The sequence below is a fragment of the Erinaceus europaeus genome, chromosome 10, assembly GCF_950295315.1.
Source record: "Erinaceus europaeus chromosome 10, mEriEur2.1, whole genome shotgun sequence".
NCBI classification, from domain to species: Eukaryota; Metazoa; Chordata; class Mammalia; order Eulipotyphla; family Erinaceidae; genus Erinaceus; species Erinaceus europaeus.
Window position 1 is genome coordinate 25,162,481 of NC_080171.1, and position 18,785 is coordinate 25,181,265.

An 18,785-nucleotide genomic window follows, 5' to 3' on the forward strand; every position below is an offset into this window, starting at 1 on the left:
TAAGTGAGATAAGCCATAAATAGAAGGATGAATATGGGATGATCTCACTCACAGGCGAAGTTGAAAAAAACAAGATGGGGCAGAGGGTAGATAGCATAATGTTTATGCAAAGAGACTCTCATGCCTGAGGCTCCAAAGTCCCAGGTTCAATCCCCTGCACCACCATAAGCCAGAGCTGAGCAGTTCTCTGGTTTAAAAAAAATCTTAAAAAGAAAAACAAAATAAGAAAGGAAAACACTAAATAGAACTTGGACTGGAGTTGGTATATTGCACCAAAATAAAAGACTCTGGGTCAGGGGGAAGGGTCAGGTCCTGGAGCATGATAGACCTAGTAGGAGTTGAACTGTTATGTGAAAAACTGGGAAATGTTACGCATGTACAAACTAATAATTGATTTTACTGTCAATTGTAAACCACTAATTCTCCAATTAAGAAATTATATATATATACCAGAGCACTGCTCAGCTCTGGTTTATGATGGGGGGGGATTGAATGTGGGACTCTGGAGCCTCAGGCATAAGAGTCTCTTTGCATAACCATTATGCTATCTACACCCATCCAATAAATAAATATTTTTTAAAAGAAAAAGAAGTGATTGAGTGGTGGTGCACCTTGTTGAGTGTACACATTACAGCGTGCAAGGACCTGGCTTCAAACCCCCAGTCCCTACCTGTACGGAAGAAGCTTCATGAGTGGTGAAGCAGTGCTGCAGGTTTCTCTCTGTCCCCCTGTCTTTCCCTTCCTTCTCAATTTCTCTTTGTCTCTATATAAAATAAATAAATAAATAAATACTATATTTAAAAAGAAAGAAATAAAAATGATTGCCATAGGATATATACACCATTTTGTAGTATAAAAATGTAAATACTTAAGGTCAGGGTGATACCATAGTGGTTATGGAAACAACTTTAAAGCCTGAAGCTCTGAGGTACCAGGTTCAGTCCCCAGCACCAGAATAAGCTAGAGCTGAACAGTGCTGTAGGGAATAGTAAAAAAATGCCTTTTACACAACAATGGAAGTATATATAAGGGACATAGAAGTTGAGAAAAAGGATCTTTCAACTGGTCAAAATTAGTTAGTAAATACTAATAATGGAATTGGCGTTTCGCACCAAAGTAAAAGACTCTGGGGTGGGTGGATGGGGAGAATACAGGTCCAAGAAGGATGACAGAGGACCTAGTGGGGGTTTTATTGTTATATGGGAAACTGGGGAATGTTATGCATGTACTAACTATTGTATTTACTGTTGAATGTAAAACATAAATTTCCCAATAAAGAAATTTAAAAAAATAATAAAAAAATAAAAATAAAGTAAAAAAAATAGTTAGTAAAAGGGCATTGAATTATAACCTTAAGTATAAAACAAATATCCACAAGTTCAAATTGATATAAGTAAATGTTGAATTAATAAGAGATAAATCTCTTTTGCAGAAGAATTCAAAATTAATTGTACATATACTGTCCTCCAGGAAGTGGAGCAAACATCGTCTAACTGTGGGTTGCACTTGCTGACTTCCTCCTAATGAGTACAAAAAGGAAAAGAGGGGAGTCGGGCGGTAGCACAGTGGGTTAAATGCACATGGCACAAAGCGCAAGGACCGGCAGAAGGATCCCAGTTTGAGCCCCTGGCTCCCCACCTGTAGGGGAGTCGCTTCACAAGCAGTGAAGCAGGTCTACAGGTGTCTGTCTATCTTTCTCTCCCTATCTCTGTTTTCCCCTCCTCTCTCCATTCCTCTCTGTCCTTCCAACAACAACAACATCAATAACAACAATAATAACAACTACAACAATAAAACAACAAGGGCAACAAAAAGGGAATAAATAAATATTTTTAAAAAGGAAAAGAGAACAAATGAGTAATTTCACAGTCTCATACACTCTGCCTCAGCTGGACTGAATTTCATACTAAGCAGGCTGACATCAACACTGGTAAATCATGTTGTGTCGGAGAAGCCCTGATTTCTTGATAGACTTCTGAATTATAATGCCTGCTATTTCTCTGCTGAGCTATTTTTCTTAATAACTAACAACTATGTATTATACCAGACATGTCAGAAATTCTTTGTTAGCTCTGTACTGTCTTCAATCCCCAGGAATCTTTTGGCCATAACATAGTAAACACAGATAGTGGTCAACAGGCCTTTAGGCTAACATGAAGACTGTGTTATGTGATATCCCTGAATTATGCCTACATCCTTGGAGCAAGGTCAGGATTTGCAGAGTAAACATAGAATCTAATATAATCACTACTATTGGCGATAATAAGTCTGATATAGAGTGATCTACATACTATGGGAGAGATCATGCATGCCATTAGGATGTTTGTGGATACCAATAAGACGTTTATATTTGGTCCTGGAACAGGATGGCAAAGAATCTAGTGGAGGTTGTATTGTTGTGTGGAAATACAAACTATTGTATTTATTGTTGACTGTACACATTAATCCCCCAATAAAGAAATAAAAAAAAAAGAAGACATACACAAAAAAGATGTTTATATTTGACATAGCTGCATGCACTCATACCCAATATATAGAGGAACAATAAGTCTACATGGGAGATGAGGGAGACACATACAGGATATTAGGAGACACATGTGTCGCACATGTGAGAGACAATTTGGCATAAACCTGAGATGCAAATGAAACTGCTCACCAGCTTCCAGAGATCCCAGAGTGAGCACAGTTTTTCTATAATGTTGATGAAAAGGATTCTTGATAAGATATCATAAGAATAGCTATTACTGGGAGTCGGGCGGTGGCACAGCGGGTTAAGCGCACGTGGTGCAAAGCACAAGGACCAGCCTAACGATCCTGGTTAGAGCCCCCGGTTCTCCACCTGCAGGAGAGTCGCTTCACAAGTGAAGCAAGTCTGCAAGTGTCTGTCTTTCTCTCCCCCTCTCTGTTTTCCCCTCCTCTCTCCATTTCTCTCTGTCCTATCCAACAACAACAACATCAATAACTACACAATGTTAAACAAGGGCAACAAGAAAATAAATAAATAAATAAAGCTTTAAAAAAAAGAATAGCTATTACTTTTGTGGCCCTTCTCCTAAAAATCTATAATCTCCAGTTAGCATAAGAAAAACAACAGAGGGGGCCAGGAGGTAGTGCACCAGGTTAAGTACACATAGTATGAAGTGTAAGGACCGGTGTAAGGATCCCAGTTTGAGTCCCCAGCTCCCCACCTGCAAGAGGGTGGCCTCATAAGCAGTGAAACAGGTCTGCAGATGTCTATGTTTCTGTCCCTTTCTCTGTCTTCCCCTCCTCTCTCTATTTCTTTCTGTTCTATCCAACAACAACAATAGCAGCAACACCAATAACAATAACAGCAACAACAATGGGAAAAAAGATGGCCTCCAGGAGCAGCAGATTTATATTGCAGGCACTGAGCCCCAGCAATAACCCTGGAGAAAAAAAACAAAACAGAGCAATCCCAGCAGAGTAACACCTTACAAAATATCTTACCAGAATTTAAAAAACAAAAACTTTTAAAATCAAAAACAAGAGAAATGAGAAAAACTTCCTCACTACCAAGAGAAGTCCATGGAAACAGAATGTAATGGCATGTCTTGGATGACATTCTGGGAAAAAAATGAGGATAACAAATTAAAAACTAAGAAAATCTAAAAAAAAAAAAAAAAAAGGACTCTATCCAATGGTTCCAGGACTGGGGGAAATAGAGGCTCTATAGTGGAGATGTGAGGTTCCTGCTGTCTTAGGGTTCAAAAAGACAATCGATAGTTAATGTTATCATCACATTATTTGGTAATTGGGTTAACTTTGAAAAGTCCTTTTGTTAGGGTTTGCTGTACAGTACCCAGTATCTTGTATATAGCTGTGCTATTGGTTGCTTCTGATCTACTTGGTCTAGGCTTTTGAGAGAGTCTGCATATCAATTACACAGCCTATATATTGAAAAGATTCATTTTGTGTTTTGAAAAACTTCGAGACATACAATTAAATTTCCCCCTCTCGTATTAGTTAACTAGTGATTTATATGACTACATTTTACTAGGAGTGTACATAAACACCATCCCCACCACCAAAAGACTATGACCCATCCCTCCCACCCACTCCCACCCCCCACTGTCCCAGGAAGCTGCATGTCTACCCCTCACCACAGGGTTTTTACTTTGGTGCCCTACTTACAATTTGGTCAGGTCCTACTTTTAGTTTCCCTTTCAAATCTTCTTACTCAACTTCTGTTGATGAGTGGGATCATCCCATACTCATCTTTATCTTTCTGACTTAGCTCACTTAACATAATTCCTTCTAGCTCTGTCCAAGATGGGTCAGAGAAGGAACATTGCAGTGGATAAAGCACTGGACTCTCAAGAATGAAATCCTCAGTTCAATCCCTGGCAGCACATGTACAAGACTGATATCTGGTTCTTTCTCTCTCTCTCTTCCTATCTTTCTCATTAATAAATAAATACAATCTTAAAAAAAAAAAAGAAAAGAAAAAGATTGCATAAATGAACCAGAACAGAAGCCCAGAAAAAAAATCCCAACGAGCTAGGAGAAAATAAGGACAACATCTACACACTAACTGATGCACTAATCATAGGAGTGAGGGAAGCTTTTGAGGGTGATATCATCAGAAAGGGGGAAATAGCAAATGAGACTCTGAAAGACAACACTTTCATAAGGTATAGAGCTGAAAGCTGAAACTGCCAAGTTAAGAGCACAACTACCTGAACAAGCTAATATAGTATCTGAACAGAGTAACAAAATGTATTGCACCAAAGTAAAGGACTCTGGGTTGGGGAGTGGGGGGTTTCAGGTCCTGGTGCATGATGTTGGAAGAGAACCCAGACTGGGGATGAGAGTGTTTTGCAAACTGAGAAAATTTACACTTGTACAACAGTATTTACTATAAACCATTAATCCTCCATAAAAGAAAGAAGACCAACAAAAAGAAGGAAAAAATGCAATTAAAATAAAGACAACACAAGAAATATATGAAACAACATCCCAAGACTTTATAAAACAATCTATCATAATGGCTCCAGAAAGTGAAGAAAGGAATAGAATTCTAATTTGAGGTGGGAACCATAGAATAATGGTTATGGGTAACACTTCCATGCCTGAGGTTCCAAGGCCATAGGTTCAATTCCCCATACCACTGTAAAGCACAACTGAACAGTGCTCTGGTGAAAGAAAGAAAGAAAGAAAGAAAGAAAGAAAGAAAGAAAGAAAGAAAGAAAGAAAGAAAGAGAGGGAGAAAGAAAGGAAGGAAGGAAGAAAGAAAGGGAAAGAAAGAAAAATGAAAAAAGAAAGAAAGGAAGGAAGGAAGGAAGGGAGGGATAAAATCAAAAGGAATTTTAATCTGAATAAATAATAGCTATGAACTTCTCCAGGATGAAGAAGAGAGACATTGAGGAGATAGTGCTCCTAACAGAGTTCACTTTTTATCATGCACAATAAACCAGGTTTGAGCCACTGACTATACCCTAGTTTCTTTTCCCACCCTCCTACCCTTCACTTTGAAATCAAAGTAGTTGGGAGAGAAAAGAAGGATTGGAAAGAAAAACCATGGACACAGAATAGTACATTTAAACTTCTATTCTTCAAGTTAACTGGTGTATTGAAAGCAAAGATACTGATGAGAGTTTTATTGCATATACTTGACTTCATAGGTCATTGCAGAAAAATAGCTAAGCCGTGATATATTATTGTATTTGAAATAAAAATCTGTCGACAGGGAAAATGTTCTTAAGACCAAAACTTCAGGGGAAACTGACACACCCAGATTACTCACTGGCTTCTCAGGGAAAATAAAATCCGATGATATCATTTCTCCCTTTGTCCATCCCAATGTCAATAGAGCTTCAAATTTTCAAATGGTAATAAAAGTTCTGTCTTTCAAATAATACATAAACACCCCCAGACTCACGGGAATACTTCAGTCCAGGGGAGAGAAATCATCTTATCTACTTAGTGAATTGTTCAGATAGTTTACAGTTCTTCATAAAAAATATAAAGGATTGTTGTAGGTAATTTACCCCTATTTATTTATATAAATAATTATAACACACTTGGAAAACACCTCCAAAGCAGAAATACATGTTGTTCAGAACACTAGTCCACTGTGCTACCATTCCTCTGTTTAAAAAATGGGAGTGGTGTGGCCCATGAGGTGGCACAGTGGGTAAAGCATTAGATTCTCAAGCATGAGGTCCTGAGATCAATCCTCAGTGGCACAGGTATCAGAATGATATCTGGTTCTTTCCCTCTCTCCTTCTATCTTTCTCATTAATAAATAAATAAAATCCTTTTTTTTTTAAAAAAAAAAAAAAAGGGGGGGTAGGGGTGAGGGTGGGGGGACAAGTCGCACCACAGTCCTTTAAGAAAATACTTTCCCCAGGAGTCTGGTGGTAGTGCAGCGGGTTAAGCACACGTGGTGCAAAGCGCAAGGACCAGCATAAGGATGCTGGTTCTAGCCCCTGGCTCCCCACCTGCAGGGGAGTGAAGCAGGTCTGCAGGTATCTGTCTTTCTCTCCCCCCTCTGTCTTCCCCTCCTCTCTCCATTTCTCTCTGTCCTATCCAACAATGACAACATCAATAAAGACAACAATAATAAAACAACAAGGGCAACAAAAGGGAACAAATAAGTAAATATTTTAAAAATTTAACCAAAAGAAAAAGCTTTCCCTGTCATCACTAAGCCTTAGCCATATCTGATTCCAGGTTAGTGAAACTACTACACTTTTAAGTAATCAAGACAAGAACACATTCCGGTTACTTCTGAAAAGATATTTCATCAGTCTTCCTGTTAGTATGAGTCATAACAAAGAATGTGAAGATTTGTAAGAAGCAGGCAGTCACTATGAAGTACTTCAAGCCTTCATGCCAAAATTGACTGGACTCAGCAACAAGTTTTGTGCAAAGCTTTTCTTTGAACACCTACTATGTAGTGTATAGTATCCCCTAGCCATGAGCACCCCTAAAAGAAACACAGGGTATAGACCTAAATGGTCATCTAGACTCAAATCTTCCTTCTCTTGTTTTCTTTTCTTACTTTTTCCTTTTTTCTTCTCTTCATTTCTTCTCCTTTATTTACTTTTCTTCCTTTCTTCTTTATTTTTTAACCAGAGCACTGTTCAGTTCTGACCTATATGGATACTAACCCTAGGACTTCAGAACTTCAAACATGAGTATCTTCTGTACAACCATTATGCCATCTCATCCACCTGAGACTCAATTTCTTAAATAGGCATTCTGTTTTTAATTTATTTTTTAATTTAGTATTTATTGGATGGAGATAGAAATAAAGAGGGAAGAAGGTAGGAGAGAGGAAGAGAGAAAAAGACAACTTCAGCACGAACTCATGGCTCATGAAACTTCCCCCATGTAGGTGGGGACCAGGGGTTTGAACCAATATCTTTGAACATGGTAAAATGCTCAAACCAGGTGCACCACAACCCAGCCCCAGAAAAACATACTTTCAATGTATCTGCTATTTTTAAATAGTGTGTATTAAAAAGCTTATTAGAAAAATAACTAAGGGTAAATTCATTTAGGAAATAATACATACACATACACACACACACACACACACACACACACACACACACCCCAAAGGGTGGGAGTATTCTGGAAAGGAGCAAAGGGAAAAAAAGAGGGGGTAGTGAAAGATAAAAAAAATTCCCCCCACACATATGGACATCTAATCTTTGACAAAGGTGCCCAGACTATTAAATGGGGAAAGCAGAGTCTTTTCAACAAATGGTGTTGGAAAGAATGGGTTGAAACATGCAGAAGAATTAAACTGAACCACTGTATTTCACCAAATACAAAAGTAAATTCCAAGTGGATCAAGGACTTGAATGTTAGACCACAAACTATCAGATACTTAGAGGAAAATATTGGCAGAACTCTTTTCTGCATAAATTTTAAAGACATCTTCAATGAAACGAATCCAATTACAAAGAAGACTAAGGCAAGCATAAACCTATGGGACTACATCAAGTTAAAAAGTTTCTTCACAGGCGGGGGAGATAGCATAATGGTTATGCAAACAGACTCTCATGCCTGAGATTGAACCTAAATCCCAGGTTCAATCCCCTGCCCCACCATAAGCCAGAGCTGAGCAGTGCTCTGGTGTTTCTCTGTGTGTGTCTCTCTCTCTGCATTTCTCTCAGAAATAAAATAAATAAAATATTTTTTTAAAAAAAGCTTCTTCACAGCAAAAGAAACCACTACCCAAACCAAGAGACCCCTCACAGAATGGGAGAAGATCTTTACATGCCATACATCAGACAAGAGTTTAATAACCAACATATATAAAGAGCTTGCCAAACTCAACAACAGGACAACAAATAACCCCATCCAAAAATGGGAGGAGGACATGGACAGAATATTCACCACACAAGAGATCCAAAAGGCTGAGAAACACATGAAAAAATGCTCCAAGTCTCTGATTGTCCGAGAAATGCAAATAAAGACAACTATGAGATATCACTTCACTCCTGTGAGAATGTCATACATCAGAAAAGGTAACAGCAGCAAATGTTGGAGAGGGTGTGGGATCAAAGGAGCCCTCCTACACTGCTGGTGGGAATGTATCTTGTTCCAACCTCTGTGGAGAACAGTCTGGAGAACTCTCAGAAGGCTAGAAATGGACCTACCCTATGACCCTGCAATTCCTCTCCTGGGGATATATCCAAAAGAACACAACACATCCATCCAAAAAGATCTGTGTACACATATGTTCTTAGCAGCACAACTTGTAATAGCCAAAACCTGGAAGCAACCCAGGTGTCCAACAACAGATGACTGGCTGAGCAGTTGTGGTACATATACACAATGGAATACTACTCAGCTGTTAAAAATGGTGACTTCACCGTTTTCAGCCGATCTTGGATGGACCTTGAAAATTTCCTGTTAAGTGAAATAAGTCAGAAACAGAAGGATGAATATGGGATGATCTCACTCTCAGGCAGAAGTTGAAAAACAAGATCAGAAAAGAAAACACAAGTAGAACCTGAAATGAAATTGGCGTATTACACCAAAGTAAAAGACTCTAGGGTGGGTGAGTGGGGAGAATACAGGTCCAAGAAGGATGACAGATGACCTAGTGGGGGTTGTATTGTTATATGGGAAACTGGGGAATGTTATGCATGTACAAACTATTGTATTTACTGTTGAATGTAAAACATTAATTCCCCAATAAAGAAATTTTTAAAAAAATTAAACTGATGAAACTACAGCCACACAGTAACGGGGCAATCTAATATGGCCCTGAATGGACAAGGTTGTCTGATATGGATAAATTAGATTAGATAAAAGCAATAACCCCTTCACACTCAGCTTTGCAGGAATTGCTGTGCAGAAGAAGTAGATACATCACAACTCTTTTGCAGAGAAAGAACAATAAACAGAAACTCACACTCAGATCTTCATTCCTGTTGACCCCAAAATGCACTCCATGTTTCTGACCTGACAACCTAAAGAATTCCCAATCCTGTTTGCCCTGAAATTTGCCCCCAGACTTTTGGTAATGGTGGTTGGCTAGAGCACTACTCAGCTCTAGACACTGCTGGGGCCAAGAATCAAATCCGGGATCTCTTGTGTGCCAGTCCTGTGCATGATAGTTGTGCATCTCCCCAGCCCTCATCCCAGTTTTTAAAGAAGCAAGTCTCCAGCACGTCCTTTCAGCTGTATAAATAATCACTGAAAGAACGGAATGTGGAAGTAGATTTGAGCAGGGAGTACGTAGGCACTTTTCCCATCCGTGACTCCTTGCCCCCTTTCTTTTGCCAAATCCTCTCTGTGATTTCAGCCTCCTGCCTCCATTGCAGGTCTAAGCAGCAAGAAAGCCTTTTCCTTGATGCAAAAGTTTGTGTGGGTGTTTGGTGTCCTGTGGCATGAGGCAGCAAGACTGTATTTGGTTTCAGTCACCTAAGAAGCTCAACCTTCAGTCATATTTAGAACAAAGACAATGGTTTGGACAATCCCTCTGATAGACCTCTGAATTATAATGCCTGTTATTTGTCTGAGGAACTATTTTTCTTAATTACTAGCCACCATGCATTTATCAGACATGTCAGAAATTCTTTGCTATCTCTGTAGTTCTGTCTCCAGTCCCCATGTCGGTGTTTTGGCTCTCTGAGGGCAAACACAGACAGTGGTCAACATGTTGTCAGGCTAACATGAAGCCTGACTTATGTGATATCCCTGAATTATGCCTACATACATCCTTGGGGTAAGGTCAGGATTTTCAGAGTAAACATAGACTCTGATATGGAATGGTCTCCATAATACGAAAAAGATCATTCAACTATGTTTGCGTACATCTCTAAAATGTTTATACTTGATGTAGCTATATGCACCACCCAATAAGTAGAGGGACAGTAAGTGCGCAAGAGAGATAGGAGATTTAGGAAGCAGACACAGGCAGAAGATGAGAAGACACACATACCAGAGACATTCACCAGAGCCTCATGGTGCCCTTTTATGGGAGACACTCCATAAAACCTCTTTTCTCTCACACACTGTGGTGTGATGAGATTATTTCTCAGCCCTGAGATGTGAATGAAACACTGCACCCCAGCATCCAGAGAACACGAGAGCATGCAGTTTTGTGGTAGACAATAACAATTATATCTGAATTCCTCCCAGGTTCCCACTTGTTTGACCGCATCAAATCCAATCTTGCAGAATTTCCCATTCAGAGTTTTTGTTGTTGTTGTTGTTGTTGTTGTTTTCCCAGAGCCTGCAAAGGTGCCTACAGAAATCCAAAGAGAAATCTTGAACACAAGCTGCTAAACTCACTCAGGAGTGGAAAAGACAACAATAGCAAAGTTAATTGGCACTCTGAGTATTGCGGGATTAATTAAGCAATTCAGTGATTTGGATGTAGTTCCAGTTTCCAAAGGCCCAGAAAGATAGAGGAGGAGTGTGATAAGTAAAGTCTGTTGAGCAACTTCTCGGCAGTAGGCACTGTGCTGACGGACAGGCATTGACTCCTGATCAAATGGCATTTCGAGGGAGCTAATATTGTTATGTCCACCGGTAGTTAGGAAAATGGACATTAAGGGAATGTTTCAAGGTACCGAAGTAATGAAAGAGGGTATTGGAATATGAACAATAAGTATTTGGCACTGATAACCCTGGGGCTGCCTCTGGGGGTTGAATTCTGCCAAATTTGGCTTCTGTTTACATAACCCCATTTCTATTTATACTAACCCCATTCCTGCTCTTAAAGTGTCACTTCACCTCACAACTCCGTTGGTATAAAGCAAGGATGAAAACCACTTCCTAGGATATATTAAGGATTCTATGTGCTAACATTTGAAACGACCCAATGTGTTATTATTGCCACACGGAGGCCATTGCCAGAGACGGCGGGCACGAATGATGAGAAGGGGCAGCACTGTTATCACATGTAGTGATGATGTTATTTGAGCTGGAAAAGAGTATGTTCCCTCCAGTCACACTACCAACCTTGGCACATGACTAACTTCTGAAAAGGAAAACCACATAACTTTCACTCGTACAGGCTATTTTTGCCTTTGTCCAAACTACTCAAGCTGGGGACAAGGAAAATGGTATCATGGTTAAACAAAAAAGATTTTCATGCCTGATTCTTCAGAATTGCCTGAGTTAAGAAAGGTGAATGTATCTGCTTGTTTGTCATAACATCTGCTGTAAGAAGTTAGGGGAGGTGGCTCAGTTAGTATAGAACTTGTATGCATGAGACTCGAGGTTTGACTCCTGGTACTGCTCTGGTCTCAGTAGTACTCCGGTCTTATTATCTCTCTCCCTCATTAAAGAAATTGCTAACTTGGTGTACTGCACCAAAGTAAAAGATTTTGGGGTGGGGAAGAGGATTCAGGTCCTGGAACATGATGGCAGGAGGACCTAGTGGGGGTTGTATTGTTGTATTGTTATGTGGAAATGTTATGTGTATACTAACTGTTGTATGTTGCTGTCAACTATAAACCACTAATCCCCCAATACAAAAATACAATAAACTAAATAAAAAATTAAGAAAATAAATAGATAGGGAGTCAGGCAGTAGCGCAGCAGGTCAAGTGCACGTGGCGCAAAGCACAAGGACCAGTGTAAGGATCCCGGTTCGAGCCCCTGGCTTCCCATCTGCAGGGGAGTCGCTTCACAGGCAGTGAAGCAGGTCTGTAGGTGTCTATCTTTCTCTCCCCCCTCTGTCTTTCCCTCCTCTCTCCATTTCTCTCTGTCCTAACAATGACGACTTCAATAACAACAACAATAATAACTACAACAACAATGAAAAACAACAAGGGCAACAAAAGGGAAAATAAGTAAATATAAAAAAAGAAAGAAAATAAATAGATAACTATAGGGTTGGGGAGACAGCATAATGTTTATGCAAAAGACTTTCATGTCTGAGACTCTGTGGTCTCAGGTTCAATCCCCACCACCACCATAAGCCAGAGTTGAGTTGTTCTCTCAATCTCTCTCTCCCTTCCCCTCTCTCTCTCTCCTGCCCCCTTCATTAAAAGTAAATACAATATTTAAATATACATATATAATTTAAAGTTCTTCATGAATATTTTCTACAAATGCATTCATGTTCTACCATTGTGCTATGATGAATGCTCAGACTCCCCCAAACCTACACAGAATCTCTTTTCTGAGACTTGTAAACTTTTTAAATTAAAAAGATACAGATAATCTATGAAATAGCTATTACATATCTAGTTTTTAAATATTTTATTTATTTTTATTTTATTGGATAGAGACAGACAGAAATCAAGAAGAGTAGATAGAGAAGGAGAGGAAAAGAGAGACACTTACAACACTACTTCACCACTCATGAAGCTGCCTCCCTTCAGGTGAGACCAAGGGCTTGAACTCAGGTCCTTGCACATGATACCATGTCTGCTTAAGCAGGTATACCACTGCCTGGCACCCCTAATTTTTTTATTTTAAAGAAAGAACACCAGAGTATCACATATATGTCTGATTTGTTAATAACTATTTTTAACATTCATTCATTGGGTAGAGACAGAGAGAAATTGAGAGGGAAGGGGAAGATAGAGAAGTAGAAAGACAGACACCTGCAGCACTGCAGCACTGTGCTCGAGAAATCCTGCACAGAAGGCTTGAGCATCCCTGCCAACAAATATCCCAGTACCATTTACCCTGAATATTAGCTACAATAACACCTTCCATGCAATCAACCTGCTTATGAAAGCCAGATTTCAGGGAGTGGGGCGGTAGAGCAGTGGGTTAAGTGCAGGTGGTGCAAAGCACAAGGACCTGCGTAAGGAACCTGGGAACTCATAGCCTCAGGAATAAGAGTCAATTACAGAACCATTATGCCATCTCCCCAGCACTTGCAGATAATTTCTATTGGTCTTTCCTAAATTTCAAGGATTCTGTCCACAGGAGTGCTTTACTTCTGCTGGAAGTAGATTTGTGTGTGTGTGTGTGTGTGTGTGTGTGTGTGTGTGTGTGTGTGTGTGTGTGTGTGTGTGTCAGAGAGAGAGAGAAAGAGAGAGTAGCTAGTGCATCATACAGAAAAGATTTTTACCACTCTAGAGATACCATAGTACCAAAGCTTCCTCTGGTACCATAGCATCTTCCATGTGATATCTGGCTTGAATTTGGGCTATATACCTCACAAGACACCCCCTACCTAGCAAACTATCTATCTTTCTGGTCCCAGAGCTAGACTTTCTGAGGGCCATCATCATCGTGTCAATACATATTGAATACTTAAACTTCTCTCTTTATTATCAAGCTTCAGACACCATGTCACTTACATAGACTTCCCATGAATGACTCACCCAATCCATACAGTTCTATAAGTTTGTTGTTGTTGCTGTTATTATTACTAATTATTACCCATTTTGTAATTGAGAAAATGAAGTCAATAGAGAAGTTTGTTGCCCACAAATCACAAAACTAGTAAAGGCTAGAAGTAGAAATTATACCCATATCTGCATAATTCCAAATCCCAAATCCTCAGCTGATCTACCATATGCATGAGAATAGGGGGAGGTGTTGTTCCCACTGTTGCACTGCTTTAACAAAAACTGTGACCAAATGAAGCGTTCTGAGACAGTAAAAAAAAAAAAAAAAAGTAAGTGACGGTAAGCCAGGCAGTGGCACACTGTTGAGCAGACACATCAACAAATGGAAGGGCCCAGGGTAAAGTCCGAGCTCCCCACCTACAGGGGGAATGCTTCAAGAGTGGTGTCTGCAAGTGTCTCTCTTTCTTTCTCCATCTCTCAATCTCCCTCTCCCCTTTCAATTTCTCTCTGTTCTATCCAACAAAATAGAGAAGAAAAGGAAAAGCAAATGGCCACGGAGCTGTGGATTCTAGGATTCGCATTGAGTCCCAGTGATAACCCTAGTGGCAATTAAGAAAATAAATTTTAGGGAGTCAGGCAGTAGCGCAGCGGGTTAAGCACACATGGCGCAAAGCACAAGGACCGGTGTAAGGATCCTGGTTTGAGCCCCGGCTCCCCACCTGCAGGGGAGACACTTCACAGACGGTAAAGCAGGTCTGCAGATGTCTATCTTTTTCTCTCCCTCTCTGTCTTCCCCTCCTCTCTCCATTTCTCTCTGTCCTATCCAACAACTACGACATCAATAATAACTACAATAAAAAAAAACTAGGGCAACAAAAGGGAATAAATAAATAAATATTTTTTTAAAAATAAAAATAAATAAATTTTAAATGAGTGACAACCTCCTGAATGTGACAAGTCCAAGGATTGTTTAAATTCATTAGTTCCAGAAATAACTGAGCCCCTTTGTGGGGAAAAGCAGTGGACATGAGGAAATACAAGTTTTTCCTTCTTTTTAAAATTATTTTCTAATATGCTAATGGGTAAGTCATTTAATTTATTTGGGCCTCAGCTCCTAAATTTAGACTGTATACAATGTAGGGCAGTGTTCTTCAGACTGCATATCACGAAGGGTTATCGCTGGGGCTCTGTGCCGGCACTACAAATCCACTGCTTCTGGTGGCCATTTTTCCCATTTTATTGGATAGACCAGAGAGAAATTGAGAGGGAGGGGAAGATAGACAGACACCTGCAGACCTGCTTTGCAGCTTGTGAAGCAACCCCCTGCAGGTGGGGAGCGGGGAGCTCCAACCAGGATCCTTGCACGGGTCCTTGCACTTCATACTATGTGCACTTAACCTCCTGTGCTACCTACCACCAGGCACCCCAATACAGTTTCTTATGTCCCTGTGATTGCTGCCTGTGCATCACTCACCCAACCAATTTTTCAATGGTCATCTCTTTGTCAAACTCCAGAAGCAAAGAGAAAGACGGTCAAATGGAATCTAATAATATTACGTGTCTCCTCAGTGCCTAATTTTTTTCCCTGGTTACTAAGTCAAACATCCTGATTGTCAAATAATATTTTTCCTCTTTGGTTTATGAATATTATCTTATTTACTTTCCTTAAATACACCTATAAAAATGGTATCTAAGGAGTCGGGCAGTAGCGATGGAGCAGAAGCGCAAGGACGAGCCCCCGGCTCCCCACCTGCAGAGGAGTCACTTCACAAGCTGTGAAGCAGGTCTGCAGGTGTCTTTCTTTCTCCCTCTCTGTCTTCCCCTCCTCTCTCCAATTTTCTCTGTCCTATCTAACAACGACGACATCAATAACAACAATAATAACTACAACAACAATAAAAAACAAGGACAACAAAATGGAAAATAAGTAAATATTTAAAAAAAAAATTTTAAGTGACATCTATTCCTTTCTTCATTCAGCATAATTCCATAAATTAGAAACCAAGGTAATATATCTAATCTCATGATGTCCTGAGACATTCTTAGACTCATGATAAGAAACCTAGGTAATACAGCTAATTTCATGTTACCAAGTAATCATGCCATAGTTTATAAGCAAAATCCTAATGAAATACTTGTATATTCCTCCAGTCCTATTTATTTCTCAGCTACACTCCTTTTGTTTGCTCCAAAATAAATTTAATGTAAAAACATGACAAGCTGCTCTCTTAAGTAAACTTTGTCACACACCTCTTTTTTATTTATTTATTTATTTATTTATTCATGAGAAATGATAGGAGAGAGAGAAAGAACCAGACATCACTCTGGTACATGTGCTGCCAGGGATTGAACTCAGGACCTCATGCTTGAGAGTCCAATGCCTTATCCACTGCACCACCTCCTGGACCACTATCACACACCTCCTTTTTCATGCCCTCTGAGGCTTTTTTGAGCCTGAAAAATTCCACTGCTCCTGAAAGACTATGTGTTTGTTTGTTTGTTTGTTTGTTTATTTATTTTGGATAGAGATTGAAAAGGCTAGAAAGAGAGACAGACCAAAATATCATTCTGCTCCACCAATCATGAAGCTTCCCTGGATATAAGTACTGCTATATGGTGCCAGGGACTCAATCCCAGATGTTCACACATGGTAAAGTGTGCACTCTACCAAATGAGCTATGCCTTGATCCTGCCCATTCACTTTTTAATGATGTGCTGGAAAAAAAATTTTTTTCTTTTTGAGTAGTCTCAAGATTAGACTGTGGCCGTCAATGTGTTAGGTTGGGTGGTTTTCCCATAATGTCTCCAAATGAACCACTAGTGCAATAATAATAATCTCCAGGGGCCAGGCAGTAGTGCACTAGGTTAAGCACATGGAGTGTGAAGTGCAAGGACCAACCTAATGTTGTTGAGGTGGTCTGGTGTCGGGCTGCACCGCGGAGAAGAGAGCGGACGTCCAGAGCAAAGGGGTACACAGATATTTATTATAGGATGGGGGGGGAGGTTTGGTTCAGACCACGTGGAGCCAGCCAGGAAGGGAGGGGTGAGGGGGCTTTTTATTGGGCGACAACCAGGGGTGACGTGTAGGGCCAGGATTGGTTGAAAGGGGGCACTCTAGGATTTAGCGGGGCATAGAAAAACCTGGGGGCGGAGCCAGGATTGGTTGAAAGGGGGCACTCTAGGATTTAGCGGAGCATAGAAAAACCTGGGGGCGGAGACTGCATCAGAATAAGTCCTCAGCAACATCTCCTCCTATCCCTTTATATCTAAATGGACACAGTAAAGAAAAATGGAGCATGCTTAAATGTTTTAGAGGAATGCCATGCTCAGGTGGGAAGATGTAGGACTTTCTGTGGAGGAGGGAAGGCTTAAATGGCTGCCAACCTTGTGAGATTTATGCGTCTTCCTGTGCTCAACCCCTCTTTAGAGAGAGAGACTTACCTGGAGAGACTCATCTCATAGGTTTAAGCGCAGCCTGCTCAACCATCTCTTCACAATATCTCTACATCTTTTCTATCTTTCTACCTAGTAATAGCATAAGATGTACAAAGTCTATAAAAGACTATCATGGGGCAGAAACCTTTTGGGCATAAGCCTACATGACATAACAAAATAGGAAGGGACACGAAGGGGAGAAGTAAAAGCCAGTGTGGTGTGAAGGGAAGGATTGGTGTGTAAAGGAGCATTCCCTGTTTGGGTGGGGAAAGGGGCAAGGGTACATAATGAGGGGGAGGCGGGAGGCATGACCCACCAAACAGAGGAGCTATTTGGCATTGTATAGTCCTCAAGGCAACAGTCTGTAAAGTCTATGAATTACTCAGGATCAGTCTATGAAAAACCAGCAACGTGAAGGGAAGGAAGCTGCTGTAAAATTGTCTAAAGTGTTCAAAGGGTATACCAGCAAGTCCGATAGAAGTCTCAGTCCAAAGTAAGCGACTAGGGGGAGAAATGGCAGGGGATGAAATGCTGCATGAGGAAGGTCAGCCTCTGGAATTCTGCTTTTCTGTAGATTGTGAGCTGGAACCGCCAAAACGTGACAGGTCAAAGCAAAAGCAGGAAAGGCAGACAGGCAGTAAAAAGGTTCTGTCCTTGGAGTCTGCGAATCAGATTCTTCAGATCGCGTTGAGTGACATCTAGGGTTTCGGGGGGTGTGCCACAGTAGTCGTGCCATCTAGTGAGTGACGTCAGGGTGTGCAGGGGTTCAGATGGTTTTTCCGGGATTCCTGTGAAAGAAACACAAACAATCTGCTTCTCGTGGTTAGCAGGGCATCTGATTTGAATGCTTTATAGAAGAAGAGGTTTGGTGCCTTGACCAACTGAGTATTGGGGGATGTATCTTTCCTATTCATTTATGATTACATTTTATATTATTTGTCATGGTAGTCAGCCGTTTATCTGGAAGGTCCTGGGTGATTCATGGGGAAAAAGACCTTATCTTTTAACAAAGACTCTAAGGTGTAGGGAAGCGGGAACTATCTTATCCCTTTTTTTTTTATATCTTGTATCTTGCCTTTTGTTGCCCTAGTTGTTCTTGTTGTAATTATATTGTTGTTATTGCTGATATTGTGGTTGTTGGATAGAACAGAGAGAAATGGAGAGAGGAGGGAAAGACAGAGGGAGATAAAGATACCTGTAGACCTGCTTCACCGCCTGTGAAGTGATTCCCCTGCAGGTGAGGAGCCGGGGGCTCAAACTGGGATCCTCAAGCCAGTTCTTGCTAAACCCGCTGCGCCACCACCCGATTCCCAGGAACTATCTTTTAACATAAACTCTATGGCCATGCCAATAGCAACCTTGAGGGCACGTGTGGCTCCCCACATGTCCCCCTGTCTTATATCATGTTTTGATGTTTGGCGGACTTTGTTTTGTGGCACGGTGGACTGTGCCTGTCTTAGGTTGGGGATCAGCCTTCCGTCTTACCCGTCATTGGAACACCTGGTCATTTTTGCCCAGTAGTACCAGATGCCCTGTCTTAGGTTGACTGGATAGCGCTAGTTTCCTCTTACCCGTCATTGGCTAGCCAGCCCTCTACATGGTGGA

The 18,785-nt window shown here is 40.6% G+C and overlaps 2 protein-coding genes across 2 annotated transcripts in view; one reads left to right on the plus strand and one right to left on the minus strand.

The window, feature by feature from the left end:
• Positions 1-6,617, plus strand: part of LOC132540855 (prorelaxin H2-like) — a 256,765-nt gene extending 250,148 nt beyond the window's left edge. The window contains exon 3 of the transcript XR_009551980.1: positions 6,481-6,617. The gene's annotated coding sequence lies outside the window, so the exon portion shown is untranslated. The remainder of the gene's footprint in view (positions 1-6,480) is intronic.
• The window catches only part of RCL1 (RNA terminal phosphate cyclase like 1), a 148,575-nt gene that overhangs the window by 12,293 nt on the left and 117,497 nt on the right, over positions 1-18,785 (minus strand). The window lies entirely within an intron of this gene.